The sequence below is a fragment of the Rattus rattus genome, chromosome 6 (assembly GCF_011064425.1).
Source record: "Rattus rattus isolate New Zealand chromosome 6, Rrattus_CSIRO_v1, whole genome shotgun sequence".
Classification (NCBI taxonomy): domain Eukaryota; kingdom Metazoa; phylum Chordata; class Mammalia; order Rodentia; family Muridae; genus Rattus; species Rattus rattus.
In genome coordinates this window covers 37,687,050-37,697,348 of record NC_046159.1, presented here as the reverse complement: position 1 = coordinate 37,697,348, position 10,299 = coordinate 37,687,050, and the positions used below count along the sequence as shown (strand labels likewise).

The 10,299-nt window shown below is 49.0% G+C and overlaps 1 non-coding gene across 1 annotated transcript; it reads left to right on the top strand.

The window, feature by feature from the left end:
• The first annotated feature begins 9,271 nt into the window (after positions 1-9,271).
• Positions 9,272-9,397, top strand: LOC116904669. Its single transcript, XR_004388369.1, has one exon. It is a non-coding gene; the product is annotated as a small nucleolar RNA SNORA72 (small nucleolar RNA).
• Positions 9,398-10,299: the final 902 nt, after the last annotated feature.

Here is a 10,299-nt window from a genome sequence, read left to right as displayed (position 1 = left end):
CTGGTGCACGGAGGCCCCCGGAAGAGGCGGCGCAGATCTTCCCGGTTGCTGCCACCGCAGAGAGCCCATGGGCAGCACCCCACGAGCGAACTTGAGCCTTGGGACCACAGGTAAGACCAACTTTTCTGCTGCAAGAAAGCGGCCTGGTGATCTCGGGACACACGGAGGCAGAATTCCTCTAGGACCGGGCACGTCCTGTGTTTACCGGAAGTCCCACACCCGCGGATCCCGGCCCGCAGCAGCTCTCTGCTCCCAAAACCCGTGGGAGAGAGACCTCACCGCCTGGTCAGGTGGGCACTCCTGAGGCTGCAGAGCGGAAGAGACCACCAACACTGCCCACCCCTGCCCACATCCCTGGCCCAAGAGGAAACTGTATAAGGCCTCTGGGCTCCCGTGGGAGAGGGCCCAGGAGAGGCAGGAGCCCTGCCTGAGACACCACCGGAACCTGAAGGAAACAGACCGGATAAACAGTTCTCTGCACCCAAATCCCGTGGGAGGGAGAGCTAAACCTTCAGAGAGGCAGACACGCCTGCGAAACCAGAAGACACTGCTCTCTGCACACATACTGATTCCAGAGGAAAACACCGGAGGCCATCTGGAACCCTGGTGCACGGAGGCTCCCGGAAGGGGCGACGAAGATCTTACAGGTTGCTGCCACCGCAGAGAACCCGTGGGCAGCACCCCGCGAGCAAACTTGAGCCTCGGGACCACAGGTAAGACCAACTTTTCTGCTGCAAGTGACCTGCCTGGTGAACTCAAAACACAGGCCCACAGGAACAGCTGAAGACCTGTAGAGGGGCAAAACTACACACACGAAAGCAGAACAGTCTGTCCCCATAACTGGCTGAAAGAAAACAGTAAAACAGGTCTACAGCACTCCTGACACACAGGCTTATAGGACAGTCTAGCCACTGTCAGAATTAGCAGAACAAAGTAACACTAGAGATAATCTGATGGCGAGAGGCAAGCACAGGAACACAAGCAACAGAAACCAAGACTACATGGCATCATCGGAGCCCAATTCTCCCACCAAAACAAACATGGAATATCCAAACACACCAGAAAAGCAAGATCTAGTTTCAAAATCATATTTGATCATGATGCTGGAGGACTTCAAGAAAGGCGTGAAGAACTCCTTTAGAGAACAAGTAAAGAAGCCTACAGAGAGGAATCGAAAAAAAATCCCTGAAAGAATTCCAAGAAAACACAATCAAACAGTTGAAGGAATTAAAAATGGAAATAGAAGCAATCAAGAAAGAACACATGGAAATAACCCTGGATATAGAAAACCAAAAGAAGAGACAAGGAGCTGTAGATACAAGCTTCACCAACAGAATACAAAGAGATGGAGAGAGAATCTCAGGAGCAGAAGATTCCATAGAAATCATTGACTCAACTGTCAAAGATAATGTAAAGCGGAAAAAGCTACTGGTCCAAAACATACAGGAAATCCAGGACTCAATGAGAAGATCAAACCTAAGGATAATAGGTATAGAAGAGAGTGAAGACTCCCAGCTCAAAGGACCAGTACATATCTTCAACAAAATCATAGAAGAAAACATCCCTAACCTAAAAAAAGAGATACCCATAGGCATACAAGAAGCCCTCAGAACTCCAAATAGATTGGACCAGAAAAGAAACACCTCCCGTCACATAATAGTCAAAACGCTAAACGCACAAAATAAAGAAAGAATATTAAAAGCAGTAAGGGAAAAAGGTCAAGTAACATATAAAGGCAGACCTATTAGAATCACACCAGACTTCTCGCCAGAAACTATGAAGGCCAGAAGATCCTGGACTGATGTCATACAGACCCTAAGAAAACACAAAATGCCAGCCCAGGCTACTGTATCCTGCAAAACTCTCAATTAACATAGATGGAGAAACCAAGATATTCCATGACAAAACCAAATTTACACAATATCTTTCTACAAATCCAGCACTACAAAGGATAATAAATGGTAAAGCCCAACATAAGGAGGCAAGCTATACCCAAGAAGAGGCAAGAAACTAATCGTCTTGGCAACAAAACAAAGAGAAGAAAAGCACAAAAACACAACCTCACATCCAAATATGAATATAACAGGAAGCAATAATCACTATTCCTTAATATCTCTCAACATCAATGGCCTCAACTCCCCAATAAAAACACATAGATTAACAAAGTGGATACGCAACGAGGACCCTGCATTCTGCTGCCTACAAGAAACACACCTCAGAGACAAAGACAGACACTACCTCAGAGTGAAAGGCTGGGAAACAACTTTCCAAGCAAATGGTTGGAAGAAGCAAGCTGGAGTAGCCATTCTAATATCAAATAAAATCAATTTCCAACTAAAAGTCATCAAAAAAGATAAGGAAGGACACTTTATATTCATCAAAGGAAAAATCCACCAAGATGAACTCTCAATCCTAAATATCTATGCCCCAAATACAAGGGCACCTACATACGTAAAAGAAACCTTACTAAAGCTCAAAACACACATTGCACCTCACACAATAATAGTAGGAGATTTCAATACCCCACTCTCATCAATGGACAGATCATGGAAACAGAAATTAAACAGAGACGTAGACAGACTAAGAGAACTCATGAGCCAAATGGACTTAACGGATATTTATAGAACGTTCTACCCTAAAGCAAAAGGATATACCTTCTTCTCAGCTCCTCATGGTACTTTCTCCAAAATTGACCATATAATTGGTCAAAAAACGGGCCTCAACAGGTACAGAAAGATAGAAATAATCCCATGCGTGCTATCGGACCACCACGGCCTAAAGATGGTCTTCAATAACAATAAGGGAAGAATGCCCACATATACGTGGAAATTGAACAATGCTCTACTCAATGATAACCTGGTCAAGGAAGAAATAAAGAAAGAAATTAAAAACTTCTTAGAATTTAATGAAAATGAAGGTACAACATACCCAAACTTATGGGACACAATGAAAGCTGTGCTAAGAGGAAAACTCATAGCGCTGAGTGCCTGCAGAAAGAAACAGGAAAGAGCATATGTCAGCAGCTTGACAGCACACCTAAAAGCTCTAGAACAAAAAGAAGGAAATACACCCAGGAGGGTAGAAGGCAGGAAATAATCAAACTCAGAGCTGAAATCAACCAAGTAGAAAACAAAAAGGACCATAGAAAGAATCAACAGAACCAAAAGTTGGTTCTTTGAGAAAATCAACAAGATAGATAAACCCTTAGCCAGACTAACGAGAGGACACAGAGAGTGTGTCCAAATTAACAAAATCAGAAATGAAAAGGGAGACATAACTACAGATTCAGAGGAAATTCAAAAAATCATCAGATCTTACTATAAAAGCCTATATTCAACAAAACTTGAAAATATGCAGGAAATGGACAATTTCCTAGACAGATACCAGGTACCGAAGTTAAATCAGGAACAGATAAACCAGTTAAACAACCCCATAACTCCTAAGGAAATAGAAGCAGTCATTAAAGGTCTCCCAAACAAAAAGAGCCCAGGTCCAGACGGGTTTAGTGCAGAATTCTATCAGATCTTCATAGAAGACCTCATACCAATATTATCCAAACTATTCCACAAAATTGAAACAGATGGAGCACTACCGAATTCCTTCTATGAAGCCACAATTACTCTTATACCTAAACCACACAAAGACCCAACAAAGAAAGAGAACTTCAGACCAATTTCCCTTATGAACATCGACGTAAAAAATATTCAACAAAATTCTGGCAAACCGAATCCAAGAGCACATCAAAACAATCATCCACCATGATCAAGTAGGCTTCATCCCAGGCATGCAGGGATGGTTTAATATAAGGAAAACCATCAACGTGATCCATTATATAAACAAACTGAAAGAACAAAACCACATGATCATTTCATTAGATGCTGAAAAAGCATTTGACAAAATTCAACACCCCTTCATGATAAAAATCCTGGAAAGAATAGGAATTCAAGTCCATACCTAAACATAGTAAAAGTTTTTATATACAGCAAACCAGTGGCTAACATTAAACTAAATGGAGAGAAACTTGAAGCAATCCCACTAAAATCAGGGACTAGACAAGGCTGCCCTCTCTCCTACTTATTCAATATAGTTCTTGAAGTTCTAGCCAGAGCAATCAGACAACAAAAAGGAGGTCAAGGGATACAGATCGGAAAAGAAGAAGTCAAAATATCACTATTTGCAGATGATATGATAGTATATTTAAGTGATCCCAAAAGTTCCACCAGAGAACTACTAAAGCTGATAAACAACTTCAGCAAAGTGGCTGGGTATAAAATTAACTCAAATAAATCAGTAGCTTTCCTCTACACAAAAGAGAAACAAGCCGAGAAAGAAATTAGGGAAACGACACCCTTCATAATAGACCCAAATAATATAAAATACCTCGGTGTGACTTTAACCAAGCAAGTAAAAGATCTGTACAATAAGAACTCAAGACACTGAAGAAAGAAATTGAAGAAGACCTCAGAAGGTGGAAAGATCTCCATGCTCATGGATTGGCAGGATTAATATAGTAAAATGGCCATTTTACCAACAGCCACTCCACAGATTCAATGCAATCCCCATCAAAATACCAATCCAATTCTTCAAAGAGTTAGACAGAACAATTTGCACCCACCGAATAACAGAAACCCAGGATAGCTAAACTATCCCTCAACAATAAAGGACTTCAGGGGGAATCACTATCCCTGAACTCAAGCAGTATTACAGAGCAATAGTGATAAAAACTGCATGGTATTGGCACAGAGACAGACAGATAGACCAATGAACAGAATTGAAGGTTCTGTCTGTTGCAAGTTAACCAACGGTCGTGCTGCTCTGGAGCTCCCTAAGGGATGTGCACAAGAGATCCGAAGGCGCTTGTCCTTCCTGGCAGGAGGATGGGCTGTGCCAGGTGACAGGTGAGACAGAAAGGAGCGCAAGGCTGAGGGGGTGTCAGGTCTAAGAAGGAGGAGGGTAGCTCATACCAGGCTGAGTCAGCCCGGGACACAGAGTTTACAGCTGCCTGTGAGAAAACTGGCTAGCCCCTGACCAGCGGCCATGTCTTGATGCACCCCTCCATCTCTATACAGAGAGCTGGTTCTCGAACCTGCCCGTGGCTTCAGTCACTTGGGTTTGTTTTAGGTAACCTTTGAACTCCATCACCTGCAGGTTTGCCTCTTGCAGCATCCACAATCAAAGCCTCAAATAAAACCCTCTCTGGTTCTTGGATGCAGTCTGTCCGCCGCACTCAGGGCACAGTTTGTAGGGTGCCTGCTGTGGTCAGGTCCCGTTCTAGATCTTGGCCGAAAGTACAATCTGTTTGGTCTCTGAATGACTACCGCTGCTGGGCGTGATAAACCCAAGATGGGAAACCCCCGTGTAGGTCTCTAGCTGTTAGGGCAACTTGTGCCCAAGGATGTGTCACTACTGTTTGTCAATGCTCATCTCAAAAGCCACTTGAAGGCCTGGTGCTGCTGCTCCCCTCGGGACAGATGGGGGAAGATGGGGCTTAGGAGCTGCACCCTGAGCTCTAGACTCTAGGCCTCATCCTTCCCATGAACCTGGTTCTGGTTTCAACAAGGCCTCAGAGGACCTGTCCACAAGCGTAGGGACCCAGGGATGTTCCTGCTCAAGGGATGTGGAGCAAATCCTTCCCCTATCATGGACGCCATCTGCCCATCAGCAGAGAATGGGCCCCGTCTCCTCTGGAGCACAACCCAGTTCCTTTGGTAGCCCTAATCTAGGTGGTCTACTAGAGCTGTTGTGCGGGTGTCTGATTCTGGACAGGAGCCTGGTTAATGGAGAGCCATCCTGTCTAAGGATTCTCACACGGCCTTCCTGTGCCGAGGAGGGGTGGAAGGCTGTTTCAGAAGCAGTCCAGGGAGGCTATTTTACTAGTGCAGTTTGGCCCAAGTGACAAGGTTGGCTGTCTTCCCTCTAGACCAGCCCTCTCAGCCTTCCGATGGGCCACTCTGATCGGGAGTTTATTACTGATTGAGAATCTCTCATTCGCCATCGGCAGTGAAAAGACACTTGAGGGGTCTCAGTCAGACATCAGGGCTGGGGGACTGCAGAGGCAGCCCGCCAGTGAGCTGGCCCAAGACTTATTCACCCTCTGGCTTCCTTCCGCAAGGACCCCAGGTGTTCTGTATCACCAACCTAATGTTTTCGTCTCGGTCATAACCTCTACAGCTCCCAGAGGCTGGGTCACACCTGGCAGGCAACCAGAGATTGACCCAGCTGTCACAGCCTGCCTGCCACGTTTTGTGAGGCCTGAAGGGGCTCTATCTGTGCCAGAGGTGTGGAATAACAGAGAAGCCTCAGAGGATTAGGAAGTGACCTCATGGGGGTATGGCAGCTGGTGCCCTTATCCAAGGAGTCTTGAATGTGCCTCAGCTGACATCTTGGTCCTGCTTCTGTGAACCCTGCTGGGCACGTGCTGATGTCCTGGTCGCACACCGGCCCAGGTCTAACTTGAGCTCTTCTCTGAATGCCATCTGTAAGTGGCAAGAGCAGACCTCTGCACACTGAGAGAAAGAAGACAGGAGCCTGGGGAGGGCTGTCCCTGGAGGTCCCTCCCTGGCTCCCATAACCGGTGGTGTGCCTTCCTCCATGGCTGCCTTCTAAAGGCTGGTGATGGCTGTTGGCGATGAGCCACAGCCAATGACTTATCACCTAGCTGTAGCAGGCCTTGTGTCTGTGGTCACGGCTTCTTTGAGAAGCTGAGACTGAGGAGCCCTATGTCTAGGAGTTGAGGTCAGCCAGACAATGGTAAGTATGGCCTGACTCAAAACTCTACAACAGAGAGGGCTAGAGATGGCTTAGTGGTAAAGGCTTGCCTGCAAGTGGAGGACTGAGTTCAGATCCCCTGCCCCACGAGAACAAGCCCAGGTGGATACACGGTGACCCCAGCATTGGAGAGGCAGACAGAGAGGGTCACCTGGGGTTGGCTGGGCCAGCTTAGCTCAAATTGACAAACTTCAGGTCAGTGGGAGAACCCTATCTCAAAAAAAACCAGGTGGGCAGATCCTAAAGAATGAAACACCCCGGTTGTGTTTGGTTTCACATGTATGTGCACATATGCATACCCTCACAAAGGAACATACACACACACATGCACACACACACACACACACAACACACACACACACACACACACACACACACACACACACATGAGAACGCTGGGTAATAGGGTTAGGAGATGGCTTAGAGGGTCTGAAAACTTCTGCTGTTCAAACATTAAAGACCAGAGTCTGAAACCCAGTAGCAGACGTGTGAAAAACATGGGTGGACCTGGTGCGGGCGCTTCACAACCTCAAAACTGCTCAGAGCAAGGGCTGTGAGGTCCACTGAGGCCCACTGCTCTGTAGCCTTGGTTCAGCTTCTTCAATGAAAGAGCTTGTCTCCCAGGAAAGAGGATGGGACATGAGAGGCTGGACACCAGACATCCTGCTTGACCTCCAGGCATACACACACAGGCCCTGCACACATGTATGTATACACCCCACACGATAATTCAAATAGGTAACAAGCACCACCCAGCCAGCCTTCTCTGCTTGCTGAGAGGTTGGGTCTCCTGGAGGGAGCAGGGAAGCCTCCAGTGTGATGAGCAAGTGCCACCATCCCATAGTGCAGTAGCTTCTTTTGGGGGGAGCTCTAGAACCTTGCGGAGTCCTTGCCATATCAAAATTCACCCCTCTGGCCCTGTCTCTCCTCGCGACACTCTCCTGTCTTGCTAAAGTAATTTGCCACCCTAGCCCCACCTAGTTTCATGGCTTTAAGGAAGAACAAGCAGCCTGGGGAACAGGCTGATCAACCCTTATGTCTGTGGAGGATGTGAGACATGGCGACAGGATACTGGCAAGACGGGTAGCTGATCCTGCCTCGTACATGGCAACCGTGAGAGGCACCCCAGCCCTGATCCCTGAAACTTCCTCCTGCAGGTGCTTCTGTGAGCTGGGGGCATGAGGGTTAACATGATGGATGAGGCTGCCTGTAGAGCTTGGATCCAGGTCATCTCTCAGCTGAGCCCCTCAGTGGTGTTTGGCTGGATGACACGGGGCTTTTCAACTCCATGTTTCAGGCCTTTGGCCGTAGTGGCTTCCAAACTGACTCGGTGTATGGAGACCCTCACAGCCTCCAGCCCAACCTGTGGACCACTGAGCCTCCATGTGGCTGAGCCTATGGCTGGCCTATATGTGGCCATCTATGGACACAGGTCGGCCAAGCTCTCCAGAGGGACTGGGAGATGATCTCCGGACTCCCACTTTTCCAAGACAGAAGCAGGCACGGAGAGCTTGTACAATCTGTTCACAGCACAGAGGGGGGGAAGCAGGGACTGGGATCCTGTTACAGACTCACTTCCTGTGGTCCTGTCTTCTCCAGGCTGAGGGCCACCTACCATCCCTGGTTCCCTTCTGGCTTCCCTTCTAGTGAGAAAGCCATGTGAAGCTGAACCACATAGCACTCTGCAGACGTGGGGGACATTTCTATCTCCCCTGGAGATCAGGAACAGCTTTGGACCCCTCTGTGGCTTCTACTCTCCCACTAAGGGGCTAAGTCCCTGCTGGGTCACACTGCCCACTGCAGCAGTCTGGAGGGGGGCTGCAGGAGCAGTGTGGAATCAGGGATCAAGGGGGTGGTGCGCCCACAATTGACATGTTCGAGGCAAGGATCCTGGCTACCCTGCCTTGCCAGCACCCCCTCCGCCATGATATCTCACACATCCTGCAGAGTGTGTACAGATGGAAGCTGGTTTCTAGCTGTCAGGGACCAAGCTCCCTGGCAGCTGGCAGGCAGGCAGGCAAGTCTGGTTTATGTGTTTTCTCTACAGCGACCACCATACACAGGGCTTTGCAAAGGGAGGGAGGCGGCAGTGTGTGCTGGGCACATCGAGCACACAGCCCAGGCGTCCTTTCCACTCTGCTGTGGCAACATGGAGGAGCAGGTAGGTGCTGCACAGCCACCTCCACCAAGTGCTGAAGGTTGATGTCTGGTCTATTGCAGACTCCAGGGCACTGCAGAAGCAGCAAAGGCCTTCCATTCAGTCCTCCAGGGAAATTGGAACGCCGTATTCTATATTGGTTGTTGGGGGCCAAGTGAGTCTGCTCAGGGTCTGTGCGTCGTGCTGCATGGCAGTGATACTGGGCTGTAGAGTTATGTGCTTTAAGAGGGTTCAATGCAGGTGGCACCTGCCTTTAATTCAACATTCAAGAGATGGAAGTAGGTAGATCTCTCAGTTTGAGGCCACTGTCTACAGAGAGGCAGGTTCAGGGCAGTCTGGGTTGTACAGAGAAACCATGCCCTAAGAAGAAGAGGGAGGTGGGCTAGACATTCGCTATAGTAAGACCATGCATGTGTGTCACCAGAACTAGTTCTTTACCTGGGTCTGGTTTTCTGAATGCTAGTGACCAGCAAAGGAGGAGGAGGAGGAGGAGGAGGAGGAGGAAGAGGGAGGGAAGGGAAAGGAGGAGGGGAGAAGGGGGAAGGGGGTGGGGATGAAGGAGGACAAGGGAAGAAGTGGGGAGGATGAGGGGAAGGAGGGATGGGGGGAGGGTTGGGGAGGAGGACAAGGAGGACAAGTTGGGAAGTGGGAGAGAGGATGAGGGGAGAGGGGGAGAGAGGAGACTAGGGGAGAGAGACTGAGTAGGAGGCTGACAAGAGGAGGTAAGGGTAATGAGACAAGGGGAGGAAGATGAAGATGATGAAGGAAGGAAGGTAGGGAGAGGAGGGGAGAGGGTGAGGGGGGAAGAGGAAGAGAGGATGAAGGAAGAAGGAGGGAAAAGGAAGAAGGGGAGGGAGGATGAGGGGGGAGAAGGAGGATGAGGGGAAGAGGATTAGGGAGGAGGATGAGGGGAGGAAGATGAGGGGAGGAAAGGAGGGAAGGAGGATGAAGGAGAACAAGGAAGGGAGGAGGGGTGAGGGAGGAAGAAGGGAGGGGAGGGCAGGAGAGAGGGGAGGAGGAGAGGGGAGATGATAAGGAAGAAGGGTGAGGGGAAAGGGAGAGGGGGAGGAGGATGAGAAGGAGGGGTGATGAGGGGGGAGGAGGAGAGGGGAGGAGGGGTGAGGGGAGGAGGATGAAGTAAGTGAAAAGGAAGGGAGGAGGGGTGAGGGGAAAGGAGGAGAGGAGGGGAGGGTGAGAGGAAGAGGGTGAGGGGGAACAAGGGAAGAAGGGAGGAGGATGAGGAGAGGAGGGTTAGGGGGAGGATGATGAGGGGAAGGAGGGGAGGGGAAGGAGGTGAGGGGAGGGAGGGGAGGGAAGGAACATGAGGGGAGGATGGTGTGAGGGGAGGAGGGTGGGGAGAGTAAGAGGAGAAA